The sequence below is a fragment of the Parasteatoda tepidariorum genome, chromosome 4 (assembly GCF_043381705.1).
Source record: "Parasteatoda tepidariorum isolate YZ-2023 chromosome 4, CAS_Ptep_4.0, whole genome shotgun sequence".
Lineage (NCBI taxonomy): Eukaryota > Metazoa > Arthropoda > Arachnida > Araneae > Theridiidae > Parasteatoda > Parasteatoda tepidariorum.
In genome coordinates, this window is record NC_092207.1 from 71,011,317 (window position 1) to 71,030,100 (window position 18,784).

Sequence of the window (18,784 nt, forward strand, 5' to 3'; positions counted from 1 at the left end):
CGATTTGTAAATTTTCCATGGTAATTTTTTTTTATTTATTTACTTTTTTTTGCTCTTATTTTTAACATTAAAAACCTGTCATATTTCTGACATCTTTCTTGTACATAATGGTTAAATGACATTTAAATTAAATTCAAAAAATCTTTTCACATAAAATCTTTTTAACATAAAATAATTTTCATTTCCCATTTACTTCTTACCCGAAGTCATTTTTCAATTCCTAACTTTGGCTAATATGAAATTATTTCTTTTATTTCTAATTTTTCTGAGATAGTAATTTTTTGTGTTACCATATTTTTCTGAGATTAAAAAATCGTTAACATTTTTTCCGAAAACTTTCTTTAAACAATATGGTCAATGATGATTTAACTAAATTCAATTCATTTTTTTCTTCAATTCATTTTTTTTTCTTCATTTTTTTCTTCATTTTTTTCATTTCAAAGAATTTTCATTTCTTACTGTTTCTGACACAAAGTCATTTTTTAAATTACTAATTTTGTTCTGGCATAAATTATTTTTTTTTTATTTATATACATTTTTTATAAAGTTTTGATATTCACTTTTTTGGCATTAAAAATTTCATCAACAAAAATTAATGAATACACGAATTTAATGACAATTACATACATATTTTTACGTTTTAAGTCGCATAAAATGTGCCATATATTGTTTCATGTTTTGTTTACCATTTGTTTTTAACATGATTATCATAGTTTATTAGAACCTTTAACGGATACTATAATATCATCTGCAATGCATTTTAAACTCATTTGTATTCTTATTTATTTCTACAGAGTTTATATTTTATCTTTAATGTTTTTTTTCGTTTATTTATTGTTTATTACCAAATCTTGATGTAAATAACAGTTACTATATATCAGTTGTTATAAATTATTCTGAAATTTATTGTACAGATGTTTAAGTATACAAATGTTTATGAAGCATTTATTATTTAGGGAAGTGTCGAATAGCATGAATTTTCTTATTTATTAACAAGATGCAGATTAGATAAATTGAATTTCATATTAATTGTTAAAATTCATTATTAAGGATACTGACTGTAATTATAAAATTATTATTAATACTAATAAGATATCCTAGATTTTGGAAATATTATTAAATTTTTCATTAACGATATTGATTAGATATCATGAAATTTCGTTTTTAAAAAAAATATTTTAAATTCATGTATAGAATCGAAACATTGTCAAAACACTATTAACTCAATATTTGCAGAAAGTATTTTTTTTTTTCTTCATAGAAATCTCGTTTTCAATTCAAAAAATTTAACCCCTTGTATGTGAAATATATTTGAGAAAAACGAAAAAGGGAGAAAAATTTTCTCTTTCATTTTGTTTGTTATTATCCTCAAAATGCTCAAAATATGTTATTTTTGAAGAATTTTTTTTAAATGAAATAAGTACTATAATCAATATTTCACGTGTATGAGAAATGTAAATGGATTACAGTAGTTTTTTTTTTCCTCAAATTACAGTAAAATAAATCAAATGGCATAATTTTCAAGATAAATATAATAAACTAATACAACAATATTATTATTTGTATCAACTGTTCAACATTTATTTCAACTATCAACATTAGTATTTATATCAAATTACAAACATCCAACAAATGACGCGAAACTGACAAACTTTTAAAAACGCCATCTATTAGAAAAATGGTAAATTACATATTATGCATTGGAGGAACTGAATCGGGTTTCACGGAATTCCCGAACTCAGGATGGGCATTCCAAAATTGGCGCATTTGCGTTTCCCGAACTGAATTCGAGCAACACAAGCAAGGGGTTAATCACCTGTTAAATTAGTTTCCTTCAAAAAGATAAAAATTACTTTAAGTAATCATTAATTAAAAATATTGAAAAGAAACTGATTTTATTTTAATTTACCGTACTATCTGACACTCCCTTACTTTTAAAGTTTATTGAAACTAGTATACTGAACACTGAAGCTTTATTTTATGTTAGATAAATGAAAAAATTAGCATGAAAAATTATAAATAAATTCGTTATAAGTTATCTGAGCAGTCTTCCTTTGTTTTAGATTTTACACTTATTGCACCAATCAAATAAGAAATTTAATAATAAGGTAGAATATTAATAAGTCAAATCGCAGTTTTACTTGTACGATGTTCAAAGCTATAAAATGAAAAATAACATTATGCAAATATAATAACAGAAAAATGATTTAAACTGGCGGTTTTAATCCGTCTATAATTACGATAAAAAAAATAGCAGAAAACAATTTTGACCACAAAACAGCTTTAAACTATCAAATATACAGAGAAAGTAAATCTGTTTAAACTGTTTTTTTTTATGAAAAATAGATTTTTCTTCTGCAGAATTTACACTTATTTTTTTACAGTGTATTCACTCAATCTAAGCAAACAACTTTAAAATAACTTAAGTATTATTCATCCCTTTTTCGTTACACTTGTTATAGAGTATTTGAAATACTTTAAAAAAAAACCTGCGAATTATTTATTGGGAATCACTATCCTTATTGTCATTATTTTCCAAAACAAAGCTAAAAATATCTTTCCGAAACTTCGTTTTAGCAGTAACCGTAAAACTCCAGATTTATTGCAACTTAGCAACCGAAAACAATATTTTTTGAAACTCCCGACGTAGGATTCCCCTAAAGAAAATTTGGAGAAATAAAGGGAAGTGGGAGAAAGAAAAAACAACAACAGAAAACTCTGAGGATAAACTGGAGAAAACAATAACAAGAAACAACAGCAACTTTGTTTTGAAACCACTGTAGATCGCTATTGATAGTCTAGGGCTGTTTTTGGTGAAGTTAGATAAGACCAGGACCACTAGGTTTGGTATTGATTTTTCTTCTTTTTTTTTAAACAGTGAATAACAGCTTTGCTTCACTTACTCCAGTACAGGGTAGTCTGTCATATCCGGGAAGTCCACGAATATGACCGTTGGGAGCTACTATTCTTCATTTTTTTACTCAAAGTTTCTTTCATGTCACAAAAGAAGTATTTTTTTTACCAGTTTTTCGTAATATAGTGCAAAAAAGAACGTTATAAATAATGTTTAGAAAATATCTAATTTAACAAATTGTTTCCCATTTATCAACAAAATAACCATGCTCTATTTAAATATGGAGGGAAGATTTATAATATCAGACACTCTTTTTAACACTAGAAAGACTGAAACTTAGTATATACCTTCATTGCCCAAAAGCAGTCAAAATGACTGCATTGTAAAAGAATAAATAATGTGTAAAGAAATTTGTTTAATTAATTTTTAATATTTTTTACATTATTTACAGTTATATAACAAGTTATTAGTAAATATTAACAATAAAAAAATTTACTTCACTTGGGAAGAAAATATTAATTTATGCATTATTATTTGTACATTTTTTGCAAATGAAAAAGCAGTCAAAATGTGTTAGAATAAGGTTAGAACATAACTATTATGATGTTCATTATTTTTAGAAATTATGAACCGGTGTAAGTCAATAAATAATAAGTCAAATTTAATGAGCCAAATTCGCAAAACTTAAAAGAACTATTTATATCAAAAAATAAAAATGTTAGCAAATGTGCAACATCTAGAAAAGATGTCCTTTAAGGAGATAGAACCAAGATAGTACAAAACTTTACTGAACTATATCATTCTTTCTTTTAGAATTTATCAATGACAACAATCATTAAACAGTTACTATATTTTCCTTTATGATAAACTAGAGCACTAAGCCTCCTGTTCACTACCTCTCACCAGTCCTAATGATTGCTTCGTAATAATTGCTTCTTGGCATAAATGAGTTTTTGTCTACCATAGTTGAAATTGTTCTTTTATATATGTACTGAAAAGAATTATGTTTGCTTACGCTTGTTCCCCCCTTCCCACGTCCAATTAAAAGTATATTGTTATAACAAATTTGGTGCGTTCACAACCCTAGTTTCATATTTACACTTACCAAGGGACGGATATATAAAATACAACTTTTGCTTGAAACGCATTGTACATGAAACTAATCGTTAAGTTCTAAATCATTTAACGAATCCCTTTAACTTTAGTTTATAATAGTATATAAATGAAAATAGCACAAAAAAAAATAATTTTGAAACGGTTAATAAGATTACACGCCGATTTAAATAACTTTATCTTAAAATGAACGTAAATTACTTAATTATAAAAAAAATTAAAAAATTAATGAAGTAAATAAAAAATAAAAAAAAATTTATTTGTAAATTTTTAATTTAAAAAACAATCGAAATCAAAGATGAAACAATAGCAGTACAGGTACCTTTAAATTGGATGCCTGCTGTTAGAGTGACGTACTGTTGGCATCTCGATCCTGATTGGTTGTTGAAACGAGGAATTTGCTGTTAAATTGTGTTAAGCCATTACGTATCAATTTTCTTAAGTGACTCATTCTATATTCTTTTACAAAGATTCTTAAGCAGAGCTTTCAATTGTTTCACTATGTATTTCTTACTTAGCTCAAGGACAGGCAAGGAGCCATGCAGAACATAAACAAACTAATTATATATCGAAGTTTCCAGGTACACAAAACAAAAATATATCACGGTTACAATAAGGTGCATAAACAAATCTATGTTAAGTAAAAGCCGTAGTCGAGAAGGAATTATATTTTAGCAAATTCGATGACCGATACGTGCTGTTAACTTCACGTTAATTAACATTCCAACCGATGTGGAGAAACTTAGCTCAACTTCAATATGCCATTTTGCTTATAAACGATCATCTGACGCAATATGTCACATGTGTGGGTATTTGTGATCTTCTTGAAGTGCAAGTATCCAATTTGGTACACGACTTTTATTAATTTTATGCTGACGACAAACAAAATAATATGGAAGTCAATGGGGAAAACTGGATCCTAACATGTGATTTTCTGGCCAGTTAAAATGTACCAGCAATAATTGAAAATTGTGTTAAACCATTACGTTTGCATGTGTACGTATATGAATCACATTTTGGCTAAACCTATTACATTTCAATGGCAAGCTTAAAAATTCAACGAAAGAATTTTTTTTTTCAAAACACCATCCAAAATCGCACTATTCTCAATCGAAAGATTTTGTTTTCTCAATGTCATCTTCAAATAACCTACACGTGTATTTTCGATTGAATCTATTCTCTCCTGCTGCAATAGAAATTCCTCACAGTTAGGGAACTAACACATAATAGGCACATTTTCCCAAAATTTTAAAAAAAAAAGTCGATGCGGAAGTTTAGTACACTGTAAAAAATTAATGCTTCAATTTCGCGAAACTTTCTTCCTTTTTGATCAATCCGTATCCTGGTATATGATCCGAGGAGATGTTACGCTAGTGACGAAATAAAATCTTTGAAAGAACGAATTTCGTCAAAATGAGAGAAATATTTCATCGTTCTAAAAATTTAAAAAAAAAAAACTCGTAGTGCCTAATATATATAGCTTTTCAAATAATCACTTCCCAATCCAGCCGACCGAAGACTCCCCGTGTAGTAAATGGTGACTGATGCGCGTTATACCTGTCAGGTCACAAAGTCCTCCATGTCCCCATAACAAATTATACCTCTGGCTTACTGAATTGGAGATTGATCATTCCTTGATTCAGGTCAAATTTACGATCTGTGGATGTATGAATGTGGTCCGCCCTATAAACTGGTGTGACTTATGGGTGCAGAAGTCAAAATCTTAGGGATAGATGGTGCCACTGGAAAACAAGAACAATGGCTTAATGGTCTACAACAACAGCAGCAATATTAATCACTTTATAGTAAGCACTATGTTTGTGCATCAGTGTCTCTCTAATAGCATAAGAAAGACAGAGAGATAAATTACCCCCATGTCTGTCCAATACCGGGGTATTCCTTGTACGAGACAAACTGATTAACCACCATACATCTCCCACAATGCACTACGATGAGGTTCAAAGTAGAGGAAACTTTTTCGTCATATATTTGAGAGTTCGCGTTTTATCACAAATCACGTGATGTGGCGAAATGATTCTCAAAATTTATGTGATACAGTTCAAGGATTGTTGAATCGACAAAAAAAGAAGGGATTCTGGGAGTGTATAAAGGTGTTATCCGATGTATATATGATACTATAGACACTAAAAACTTTTCTTTTAATGTAAGTAACTTTGCTCGTTCCTAAGTGTGATAGTACTTGCTAAGCGGTGACCGAACTGTGAATTTCTTCGTCCGTTAAATAATCGCAACATTTCGAATTCTTATTCTCAATTTTTATTAGAAAATGAACTTCTTTCCTTTTGATGAAACCGTTTCCTGGTATATGATCCGAGGAGAAATTACGTTGGTGACGAAATAATCAACTTCGTTTCTTCGAGAACTCAAATTTTGTCAAAATTAAAGAAATGTTTCATCCTTCCATAAAAAAAATATTTTAAAAAATGTCGTAGCACCTAGTGCATATAACTCTTCTAATAATCCCCAACATAGTGCTCACGATAAAGTGATAATAATCTCCTACAACGACGAGGTTTAGAGTAGAGGAAACACTTTCGTCATATTTGACAAACCACGTAATTTCGTGACGAAATTATTCTCAAAACTAACGAAGTACAGCTCAAGGATTTTTGAATCGGCAAAAATTAGAGTCTTATTTAAGAGGTGTAAAGCTATAATGTAGGTATAAAAGTGTTATACCATATATGATACTACAAGCAGTAAAATCTTATCTTAGTTTTTTCTTTTCTTTTAACATAAGTAATTTTGCTCGTTGCTAAGTGCGATAGTACATACTAAGACGAGAGGAAAGTGTGTATTTTCTTCGTACGTTAAATAATCGTAACATTTAGAATTCTTATTCTCAATTCTTACTAGAAAACTAACTAGAATCCTTTGAAAACATCATTACAACTATCGAACTACATACATGACCTAGTTTTATTGCATGGCTTTTCGAATTCAATATTGGTCATTACTTTTATCCTATCGTGGGAATGCTGTTATTTCGATTCAGCTGTTGCCATTCCTGAGTCTCTTAAATAATGAACTCCCTCCGTTTTAAGTTCGACATTGATTGGGGGGAGTTTGAAAAGCAAAAATGAGAGCAACACGAAAGGGTTGTCTCACAATATTTTGTAAGGAATTATTGCTTTTATTTTTGTCCTCGCGTGTAACGTAAATATTTATTCGTGTCTCACTCGTCGCTTGACTTATACTTAAATCGATTTTTTTTTATTTATTTTTTCTTCTAAAAAATTCATTTTAAGTACTTACATAATTTTTTCAGGGTTAATGCTCTGTAGATTGTTTTACCTCTCATTCGAATGTACTAAAGTAGATTATACTAAAGGCAGGTGACATTCAAAAAAATCGGTACTTTTTAAATTTCGCGATAACGATATGGTAGAATAAATTTTCTTGTAGTAACGTCCGAGGGAAAGGGTAACGACTCCGGGTACCCAGCCTACGGTGTACATACATCTATCTAATAGACAAATTAATACACTCAAACTTTAATTCTATTACTATTAATTGGATTATTAAATTAAATTTTTCAATAGACTAAGAGACCACGCTCGCCTACCCCAGTGGTAGCCTCTCTTTCATCTTTAGCTTTTCCCTGAAAATTTTATACTTTTCATTTGTTAATTTTGTTAATATGTTAATAGTAATAAAATGAATGATTACTTTGATTTGAAAAATAGTTGACTCTACTTGGAGTGTAAATATTTAAATTTAAGAATATGAAATGTGTGACACAGTAAGAAATAACAAATGAGAAGTAATTTTACTTGTTGACGCTAACAGCCTTTCACGATATCCTTATATTCAAAAGAATAACTTATACTTTGCGCTATGTAAAATAAAGTGAAAAACAACGTAAACACAGCGTAAATCAGATACGGAAATGGACTCACTGTATAGTTTCGGTTCTTTCGTCAAAAACCTTCCTCTGTCTAATAACATAGCAAAATAACATTATAAAGTAAAGTAATATTATAATACTAGTGGACTGCGCCCCCTAATCGCTAACGCTCGACAACCCCCGAAAATTGCTACGCAATCTTATATGGTTTGCTTCGTAAACCAAACTCGCTTCGCTCGCTACTAACTTAGGTTCTTTGTAAATGCACAAAATTCTAAGAATTCAAAACAATCATTCAAATCCATATAACAACTTTTTTTTTCAAAAAAAAAATTACATCTTTTTAGTAAATACTAAGTCATTAAAATAAATTTGAATTCAAATAAATGACATGTAATTCGTTAAACCTATTAGAAATGTGCTGTAGTATAAAATCTTAAAGCGTAACAGCACGACTGAGACTCATAAATAATAATTGACATTTTAATTTTAACATGAAATATATTTTTAAGAAAAAGTATTTCAGAAATCCGAATAATTGAAATAATTTGATTTAAAAACACATATCTATGCTTGGTATTCTAATTCAAACTTTTGGAATTTCGTGACAAAAAAACTAACTTTTCAGAAATTTATGAATTTTTTAATCAATGTGTTTTCCATAGAACAACTTAAAGCTATACGAATAATATTTTTTTGATGTTAAAGTTTCATTCCATTTCGCCATTTTTTATCTTTTCAAACTTTCCAGGTTAAGATGCTTAATTTTATTTAACTTTTCAGATTAATCGTTTTAAGTAAATTTACTTTGTATGAAAGTGAAGAAAAAAAATATTACTCTAGGCTGTAGTTTTAACAACTGACTAAATTATTCATTCTTCATTGCTTTATTCTTGTAGGGAGGGAAAGCAAGAACTCTTTCATAAACATCGACTTTATTAAATTTGTCATAATAACGTTCTTTTAAAATTGTTTTTTCCCTAAATTTTTCACATATTATTTTAAAAACAACAGTATAATCAGAAAATTTCAATTTATTTTTTTTAAGAAGTGCAATTCCTATTTTTGAAAATGCGGTTAAATGCGGTTAAATTCGTCATTAGAATAATATTTTTCCTTGGTAAATTCTATTCGCCTTTCAATTAATTTCTTCTATCAGTTTTATTAATAAAAAAAAATTGAATCTAGCAATGCCCTAATCATATGAAATGCTGGAAAAGCATTCAGAACAAGTGTAATTTTGGTAATTAATGAATCATTAATCTGAAATAAAGAAAGTGTTTTAAAACTCTGGTTAGACCACATTATTCATAGTTTTGCGACCGAAATAGCTTGGTTGGTAACGCGTAAGGCCCATGTCAAAGAGGTCGTGAGTTCGATTTCTACCGGCCGAAAACTCTCCGAGCTGTAAATTGGGACTGTTGCTCTTTAAATCAAGTCACAAAGTTCTTCAAGTTTCCATAAAAAATCAATATCTCTGGGAGTACTGAATTGGAGATTGATCGTTATTTGATTCAGATAAAAATTACGATCTGTGGATGTATGAATGGATCCGCCCTTTAAAAGGGGCTGTGACGTGTGTTCATGACTGAAGTTGTATTCTTGGCCATAGATGGCGCCACAGAAAAACAAGAAACGCCCCCTCTACCTTAATTTCGCTTGGTTTCACCAAACAGGCTAGCTGGTATAGGCAAGTAACATTCGAAACAACACTCGTAATTTTACCAAAAAAAGTTGAATATTCATGAAGCTGGGAAATAACCAAGCAGGCCTACCATAGCTCGGGAAAAAAGCAATGAAGAATGAATGATAATTTTTAATGTTAGAAGTGTTTGAATGATTTGGTTGTAAATTAAAAAATAATCAGTCAAAGAGCAATGAAACTTATTTTAATATGTATTATTTTAATTTTGATCACTACACACTTTTACGTAAGGTGATCTTTTTTTTTTCTCTGGACATGTCAGTTAACTGAAATGTTAAAACTTTGTCGACAATCATTCCTTTATCTAAAGCTTGTTCCAAGTAATTCAATTGTATGAAAAATTATTTTACAAAAGTGACAAATTATCCACCAGCTCATATCAAACAATCAGACTCCACCACAAAAATAAAAAAATAAATGGTAAGGGAATGCATGATGACTATTATACTTGTTTTAATGCTAAAAAAGGACTCTTCCATAAATATGCAATGTTAATAATAGATATTTTCAAAATTATGATACCCATTATTTCAATTTCTAAATGAACCTCACATCAAAAAAAATTAGAACATATTTACAAATTGCCTGTTAAATAATATAAAATAATTTGACTTCTTTGCTAAAATGGAGCAAATTTTAGCAAAGTAATATGTGTTAACAATTGTTTATTTAATTTTTTTAAAGCACATTTTCAATCTGACTTTAAACAGGCACTGCACTCCTATTATCTGAATCAAATTCTTGAACAAATGAACATAAAAACAATAATTTAAACGAAATGTGCCCTAAGCAGTTCGTTCTTAATTATCTCATAAAAATTTACATAATTCCAAGGCAAACATGAATTGCAACAAAAGAAGCAAAATTAACAACAACAAAAAAGAAAAATAACATCAGGTGAGTCTGGACACAGCTCGAAATACGTGTTAAAGAAAATGGACACTGATCAAAACGAGTATTTGAGAAAATCGCCACAGCTCAAAATGCTTGTTTACGAAAAATAAACTTAGTTTAAAATGCGTGTTTAAGAAAATGGATAAAGCTCAAAATGAGTGTGTAAGAAAGAGGACGCAGCTCAAAATGCGTAGTTAGGAAAATGGACATAGTTATTGAAGAAAATGGACACAATATTTGATTCCGTTTGGTCGAAATTCTTTAATAAATATTGTTCTTTTCTTAAAGAATAAACTAATTATTCCAAATAAATTCGTAATGTGATATCATCGATTTGCATACTTGGTACGTCTTATTAAATTAGTCTTTTTTGCTTTTTCGCAAAAAGAATAGACTAAGAAAAAGAAAAAACTTATGAATCCAAATAAATTCATAATGTGAATATCGTCGATTTGCATACTTGGTACGTCTTATTAAATTAGTCTTTTTTGCTTTATCGCAAAAAGAATAGACTAAGAGAAAGAATAAACTATTGAAATTAAATAAATTCGTAATGTGAATATCGTCGATTTGCATACTTGGTACGTCTTATTAAATTAGTCTTTTTTGCTTTTTCGCAAAAAGAATAGACTAAGAGAAAGAATAAACTAATGAAATTAAATAAATTCGTAATGTGAATATCATCCATTTGCATACTTGGTACGTCTTATTAAATTAGTCTGTTTTGCTTTTTCGCAAAAAGAATAGACTAAGAGAAAGAATAAATTAATGAATCCAAATAAATTCATAATGTGAATATCAACCATTTGCATACTTGGTACGTCTTATTAAATTAGTCTGTTTTGCTTTTTCGCAAAAAGAATAGACTAAGAGAAAGAATAAACTAATGAATCCAAATAAATTCATAATGTGAATATAATCGATTTGCATACTTGGTACGTCTTTTTAAATTAGTCTGTTTTGCTTTTCCGGTGCTTTATATTACTATATTTTTATTCTTTTACGTATTACTTTCATAAATGAGCTTTAAAAAATTGGAATTCCTGAATATTTCTTTTATTATAGATTTGAAATTTTTTTTTTGAAAAATTTCTGAGCTAATGAGAAATTTAAAATCGTGGAAAAAAATTCAACATAACTAATTTTTGCCTCAATCCCAATTTGTGCACGAAAGCAAGACGAACATGATATTAATTCCCAAATTATTCTTCAAATTAAGTGGACATTACGAACGATGGAATTATTATGCAGCAACACCTAAGATTAAAAAGCTTTCAGACCTGTGTCATGTTCATGAAAAATATATGCTGCATTTAATCATATATGATGCATGGACGCTGAACGCATCGAGACTGGATAAGCAGCTTTATGAAAATTCATGGAAAATAGAGACTAAATGCGATGCTGTTGCTGTCACAGCTCATGCTGCAGAAATGTAATCAGTCATACATAGGACTTTGCTGAATACATATTACTTTATTAGAATCGCACTCAATCATAACTTCAAATAAACATCGTATTGCACATATTCATCAGAAAAAACTTAGGTATAGAATAAGAAATGTAACTAATCTGTTTCTTATTTGGGGATTCGCTTATATTTTAGACGCGGAATATCCATTAGGTATACTATTCTTGCAAACAATTTTGTTCATTTTCTACAGTTTATATATTTACTGCAGTATATAGAAGGTCGTTCTGAATTTTCACGAAAAATTTTATCAAGTGTAACGTTAAAAAAAAAATTAATTTATAATTTTTCTTAAATAACATCTATTCCATTGCTTTTCTTATAAATTGAAGTGAATTTAATTAGTGTTAATGAATACTTTATTTTTTAGAGATAAGGCAAAAAATAAGGTATAGAATAAGAAATGTAACTATTCTGCTTCTGATTTGGGAATTTGATTCAATTTTAGACGCGGAATATAATTAGGCATACTATTCTTGGAAATAATTTGATTCATTTTATACAATTCACACTTCTGCTGCAGTACATAGAACGCCGNTTTCTTATGGTGAATTGAATGAAACTACCTTAATGAATACTTTATTATTTAGAGATAAGGCAAAAAATAAGGTATAGAATAAGAAATGTAACTATTCTGCTTCTGATTTGGGAATTTGATTCTATTTTAGACGCGGAATATAATTAGGCATACTATTCTTGGAAATAATTTGATTCATTTTATACAATTCACACTTCTGCTGCAGTACATAGAACGCCGGTCCAACTAAATTTTCACGAAAAATTTCACCAAATGTAATGTTAAAAAAATATAAATAAAATAAATGTTTCATTTATTTATTTTTTTAAATAATATCTATTCCACTGATTATCTTATAAATTAAGGAGAATTTAACTATTGTTAATGAATACTTTATTATTTAGAGAAAAGGTAAAAAATAAGGTACAGAATAAGAAATGTAACTTTTCTGCTTCTGATTTGGGGATTTGATTCTATTTTAGACGCGGAATATAATTAGGCATACTATTCTTGGAAATAATTTGATTCATTTTATACAGATCACACATCTGCTGCAGTGCATAGAAAGCCGATCCAACTAAAGTTTCACGAAAATTTTCATCAAGTGTAATGTTAAGAGAAATTTTAAAAAATAAATTTTTCATTTATATATTTTTCTTTAAATAACATCCATTCCACTGATTTTCTTATGAATTAAAGAGAATTTAATTATTATTAATTAAAACTTTATTATTTAAAGAAAAGGTACAGAATAAGAAATGTAACTATTATGCTTCTGATTTGGGGATTTGCTTGCATTTAATTCACGGAATATAATTAGGCACACTATTCTTGCGAATAATTTGATTCATTATATTTTATTGTTTATACATCTGCGGCACTACATAGAACGTCGTCCTAACTGAGTTTTCACAAAAAATTTCATCCAGTGCAATGTTAAAAAATGAATAAATAAAATCAAAAGAAAATGTTTAATTTATTTCTTTAAATAACATCTATTCCAATGATTTTCCTATAAACTTATACGAAATTAATTATTATTAATTAATACTTTATTATTTAGAGATAAGCTTCTTTAATCCGATATATGCTAAATCCAGAAAATATATAGCTGACATAATGCTGAGAGTGTTTTATAATTTCTAGCCAAACGGAAGCTGAATTTATATTAAATAATAAACATCAATTTCTCAGAATATACTGATGTATGTCAATAAAAATTTATTGGAAATTTCGAAGAAGAACTTGTCTTGTTCGATACATGATAAATTAAGAGAATATATCTCTAACATAAGTCAGGACAATATCTAAGTGTTATATAATTCCTGAATAAGCGAAAATCATTTAAAACTTTATTTATGTTAAAAAGTGAGCGTTAATTAGTCAGAAAATACGTCAAGAAATATTTATAAGAAATTTTAAAACAAAAGGCAGGACTCATCGACAGTGTATAGTAATTTATAGCGATGCAGAAATCACCTGAAATTTAAATTATATTAAAAAGTCAGTGTCAATTTGTCAGAAACTACCCATTTATGCTAAGAAATTTGTATAGGAAATTTTTAAAAAAATCTTTCTTAAAATTCAAATTTAAATTCAAAGAATATATTCATACTGTAAAACATGACACATTGAGGATGTTTCAAAATTTCTGGAAATACAGAAATCTGAAACTTAATTTTTATTAAAATATGAACGTCGATTTGTCAGAAAATACCTATACATGTCAAGTAATATTCTAAGGAAATTTTAACGAAAAAGTCTTGCCCGCTATATATCCAGGAAATAAATCGCTAACATAAAATAGCACACATTGAGAATGGCTATGGCTATATCGCTATGACAGGATACTTTGAGAAGCTTCTATAATTTCTGGCGGTGTAGAAATCAATTAAAACTTTGTATTAAAAAGTGAGGGTCAATTTGTAGAAAACACCCGTATATGTCAAGAAATATTCATAGGTGTTTTCAAAGAAAAGCTTGTTTTGTCCGATATATGTTGAATTTGAAAAATTTAGCGCTGACATAAGGCAGGCCACTTTAAGAATGTTTTATAATTTCTGGCGATGCGGAAATCATTCGAAAATCAATTTCTTCCTAAATTATTTTTTTAAATTAAATTTAATCATTTGAAATTATTTAAAAGCGGGAGTCAACTTGTAAGGAAATATCCATATATGTCGCTAAATATTGATAGAATATTTTAAAGAAACGCTTGCTTTGTCCGATAAGTGCTATATCGAGTTAAATACATATATCGCTCACATAAAATAGCACACTTTGAAAGTGGCAAAATTATAATTTATGGTGAAACGAAAATCGTTTGAAACTTAATTTATATTAAACAATGAGCGTCAATTTGTCAAAAAACTCATGTTTGTCAAGAAACATTTTCAGGAAATTTTGAAGAAAAATTTCTTTTGTCCGATACATGCTAAATCTAGAAAATATACCACTAACAAAAAGCAGGCATTTTGAGAATGTTTTATATTTTTTTGACGACAAGGAAATAATTTGAACTTAATTTATATTAAAAAGCGAGCGTCAATTTGCCGGAAAACATCCATATATGTCAGAAATATTAATAGGAAATTTAAAAGATGAACTTAATCCAATACAATACAATGATTTCGCAAAATTCATTAATATTTAGGAAATTTAAAGTTTCCATTTACTAATTCTCCATCAATCTAGGAAAATATTTCCTTGGGGCCCCGAGATATCCACTTTCATGTCACTTATATTTTGCGTGGATAATCTTTAAGCCTAAAACAAGACTGCCGTTTGTCTCTCAGTCTGACAGCGTTGAGTTGAGGATTAAAAAATAAAACCCTTAAAACTGTCTGAATGGGAATATTATTATAAAAATTTCCACGCACTAGATGTGGTACTATATAATTTTATGTATTCAAATACGTTACATTTCATATAAACGAGAAAAGTCAGCCTGCTTATCGAATAAACTTTTAGAAATTTTAAATTTCATTTTATTTAAATCTGCTTCTACACTTTTAAAGAATAGGTTTATTTTTATTTCTATTTAAATCAAAAATTTGCACATTTTCGTAGAAATGAAACTTGACATATAGCACAAAATGCGGTGACGTGTAAATTTAATATCTTTCCCGAACATGAAATGGCATTTTTCGGATTCTATGCACTCGATAACGTTCTCTTTTTATTCATTTGATTAATTTAAATTTTAATACCCTGAGCGTAAATGTAATTGTTTTAAAAATTCCTTGGCATAATATTATTTTAAATAAAAATATAACAAAGGCAAATTTATCACAGATTTATGAGGAAATTTTGAAGAGAAGATGGAGACAGGCGGAACATACTCTTAGTTCAAAACGGGTTAGCCCTGCTAACATAGCACTTACTAGGGCACTCGATGAAAAATGCTAAAAAGGAAGACGGAGACTTTGCTTGGTAAGGAAACATGCACCAAAATTTATGAAAACAAAATTAAATTGATGTGAGGAGGCACCAGGACTAGCTCAGAATAGTAATGCCTGGAAAGACTTGAGGCCTTATGTGCCAGTTGGTGCGAAGGGGATAGGGAAGGTATAAAAGTAGTTAACGTCACATTTAATCACATTTTTATATTAGTACAGTAGTTATAGCAAAAAATTATGTTTCTTCGGAAAAATTTACGAAAAAAAATTTTTTTAAAAAAGCTTCACGTTTTCATTAACGAAATCAAACACTCTTTTGCTTCCTTTAAAAAAAAACTGGAATGATTTAAGGGAGAGAAATGGTTTTATTTCAGACAGGGAAGCGAGACATTTTCCGTTGTATTTTCTCGCTGAAAAGAATGAAATCGCTATCCAAACTATGATACTAATAGTTTAGAAGTCATAAGCGCTTTAAGTACAAATTTGTACTTAAACTATTTACGAATACGTATTTTATGTTCTTGATATTACGCATCTGACGTAAAGAAGTGACGCATTGTTTCTGTACAATTTCTTATGGTGAATTGAATGAAACTACACACGTCAATGGACCAAATAGTTCAAAAAGTTCAGGAGTTTTATGTAAAGTACTACTTCCGACGCTTATTTATGCATACCCTTTACAATGCTGTCAAGGAACTAACTTGACAGACAAAATATATTTTCAAATTAATCTTATACGCTGAACTAAATTAGATAATTCACAAGACGATTACCGGACTAATAAACCTGCAAATAAAGCGGTTTTTGACTAACCATGGTTTCCGATGTTTGATTACTTCCTGAAATTTTCAAATTCAAAAATGTTACAAGCATGATTCCCAATAATATAGTTTATAATCCGATATCAAATTTTATGTTTCATTATTTAGTAATTAATATAACTTGGTTTAACTATGAATCAACACATTTCCTTTCAAATAAATACATTTACTTAATATTTCTTCACTCAAAAATTTAACCTCACTTAAACTTTAAATATCATTGTATTTTAATTTTGAATCAAAATCTTTTAGAGTTCATTAACAGGATAATATCTAGTTAAATATTCATTGAAGTTTCTTTGCTTTATTTTATCTTAACACATTTATGCCATGTTGCCATGCTTTGGGGATTGAATAAGTCATGCCTCTTCTTAAAACACTGGATTTTTTTTTCAGCAAAGAAAATTTTACCGTAAGATTTAAAGATTTCCTGCTAAAAATAATATGGAGTATTAACAGTTTTTTTTCTAGTATAAATTATGTGCAAAATTATAAAAACAATTGCAACAAATTTGATTTTTAAAAGGAAAACTAAATTATATGAATAATAGTACTGAATTAAGCATTCAAAGAAAATGTTCTTAAAATATATCAAAATTGTAAAATTCACGTTTTAATTTGAAAAAAAAATTCTTTTGCATTGTACTTTTTTACAAAGGAATAGACCAAATTTAAATAAACATATTTTTATACAAATTTTAGCGACCTTTTAGCAAATGTGCAAGTAAGTTTTGGAATACAAAGCATTTTTTTCTAAATAATATACTATAATACATAGATATTATTCGAATGCAAATTTAATAGTTCAGCCAAATTTGCACTTGGCGTGTAGTTTCATGTTTATGTGTTGCCATAATTTTAGTTGTTATGCTAAATTACCGCGTAGTGTGTATTAATGAATAAGCTTATAAATTTATATCTTACTTTCGAAAATGCTGTAATCACTAAGATTTAACGCTAAACTTTCGACACAGTGTGAGGACATTAATGCACAGCAGAAACTTCCACTCATAGATCGAGAAATTCCGAAACGGCTGTATGAATGTGAAACACGAAGAGAAAGCAGAACGTCCGCCTACCACCTCTACTTCATGCCCCAACTCCCCCAATCGTTTCGAAACTTCTGATCCACACCTACACATTTTCCTGTTGCAGATAGATGTCCCCGTAATGTATAGAAAACATCCATTGAATGCCAGTTCATAGCAGCATTTTAGTGAAATAAATTTCAAAATTTTTAAAACATTCATTATTCATATTATACTTTAGATTTACAGGAAGTTTGCGTATTTAATCATTTGAAAAAAATATTTTAAACTTTATTATGCTGAATATATTCTCGAAAATTTTGTTTATTTAAATGCAGTCTGTTCATGAATTTTGACATTTTAATATAGATATGTTATGAACACATGAAGTTTTGGTTATGCTAAAAATACATTGTATAAAATATAGATTAATATTAATATCAATTTAAGAACAAATTAAAGCATGAAGAGTCAGTCTAGCTTTTCGATAAAAATTACGATTAAAACAATTTTAATCGTTTGTCTTTCTATTTAATGCAACATTAGATGTCGAAAAAAAGTGTACTTTAAAAATTATGTTGAGTTTCTTTAAACTAGTTTTAATTCAAGACTTTAGCACGTTCGACTTTTTAATTTAAATATTGGAATATTTAAATTTTTCATATTGTGAAAGCGTTGATTGTTGTTGTTGTTGTTAATTTACGTCGCACTAGAGCTGCACAATGGGCTATTGGCGACGGTCTGAGAAACATCCCGGAGGATGATCCGAAGACATGCCATCACAATTTTGATCCTCTGTGGAGGGGAATAAAAGTGTTGAAGAGAGAAGATTTATTGCCAATAGCAGAACTTTTTAATACACCCAGTTCATTTGTTATTCATAAAAAAGTACCTCTGTCCAGAATGGTGGTACAGTATATTTCTTATCTGTAAGTATTCCTCACGTTTGCGCATGCCTCAGGTCTGCATCAATTTCATCAAAGCATGGGTGAAGTGAAAGAAAAAAAAGTCGCGGTCTTTGACATCTTTCGTGCATACTTCAGGCAGTATACTTCAGGCACAACCAAATTAATTACTCATTCTCGATGTCAATCTTCCTGGTGTAGAATATT